This window comes from Garra rufa, chromosome 1 (genome assembly GCF_049309525.1).
Source record: "Garra rufa chromosome 1, GarRuf1.0, whole genome shotgun sequence".
Classification (NCBI taxonomy): Eukaryota; Metazoa; Chordata; class Actinopteri; order Cypriniformes; family Cyprinidae; genus Garra; species Garra rufa.
In genome coordinates, this window is record NC_133361.1 from 80,608,848 (window position 1) to 80,610,145 (window position 1,298).

General features: G+C 36.4%; 1 long non-coding RNA gene across 1 annotated transcript; it reads left to right on the top strand.

The window, feature by feature from the left end:
• Positions 1 to 261: 261 nt before the first annotated feature.
• Positions 262 to 843, top strand: LOC141326573 (uncharacterized). Its single transcript, XR_012353934.1, has 2 exons — positions 262 to 344; positions 493 to 843. It is a non-coding gene; the product is annotated as an uncharacterized lncRNA (long non-coding RNA).
• The last annotated feature ends 455 nt before the right edge of the window (positions 844 to 1,298 follow it).

A 1,298-nucleotide genomic window follows, 5' to 3' on the forward strand; every position in this document is an offset into this window, starting at 1 on the left:
TTTTTTTGATTAAACAAATTATATATTAAAGTTTTCCAAAATGTCATGTTTGACCTAATGATGGAGGCTTGAGTAATTAATGTGCAGAGATTGAAGTGATGTGAATTACCTGAGTCAGTGCATTTCTCAAAAGCATTTAGCAGCAGCAGTGTCTCTACTAATAGCAAAAGCTGTAATACTGGAACTGTATGCCAATGTTGTTGCACTTTTATGGGATTTTACAATAATTAGAAATAAAATGCTATATGTGCATTTCTCCAAAGGTGCCGTATGTTCCACAAGTTTCCCCTCCACTGTCCTGTGACTTTAGGCACTGCCATTACCATGATCTTGACCATTCAGAGGTAAGAGAAGTTTATAAAGTAAAATGGTATACAAAAAAATGGATATGTGTATAGCAATATATAATAGGAGCAGTACTTTTCGGATATTATTAAGTAAATAAGCAATCAATAAGTAAACTAGCTGATCATATAGCTTATTTTCTTATAGATACCTGTGATCAGCAACCCTTCCGTGCATCAGCATCCTGCAGACAATCCTCCACAATACAGTTGATTATTGTTTGATCCTGCTGTTTTGTGTTGCTTTCATGGGACACATGGACTTGGACTTCCCAATGATTACCAGACCCTCACTATTTGCATGTCATTACCAAAAAAGGACTAAATAAGCAAAGACTTTACTTGATCAGATTACAAACTTTACAAATTGTTTAAAGTCACATGTGTTTAAACAATGACTATTCAAAACACTAATAGATACTATTTCCTGATTTTCTCTCAAGTCATGTTTGGTTGCTTAATACTGTATAATCTGTCAGAATAAAGAATGTAAAAAATGCTTATTGGCTTGTTTTTTCGCACTGTTTTTTCATACTGTGTGCTTATTGTTTTTTTACATTTTGTATGTCAACCTCATCTAGCACACCTGATTCATCAGATTTTTAGTAGAGACTGCAAGAACTAAATTGGGTGTGTCTGGAAAGGTGGACATACAAAATGTGCAGGGCTGGGGGTCCTCCAGGACAGGTTTGAAAACCCCTGCCCTAGGGGACACTTTGGGAAACAAAATACCTACTATACCATGCCCTGGTCCATGCTTATCAACCTGGTGAGAGAGCATAAAAAAATAGTGGCAAACATACAATGATTAAAGGGAGTGGAGTGGAGGCATCGCTACATTAAAAAAAAAAGTCAACCTCAGGGGGCCTCTTACTTAAAGCCCTAAAATGGAAAGAAAACCTAACCCTGCTACCAAAAACATAGGTAGGAATACTTCAAGGGGGGAATCTTATC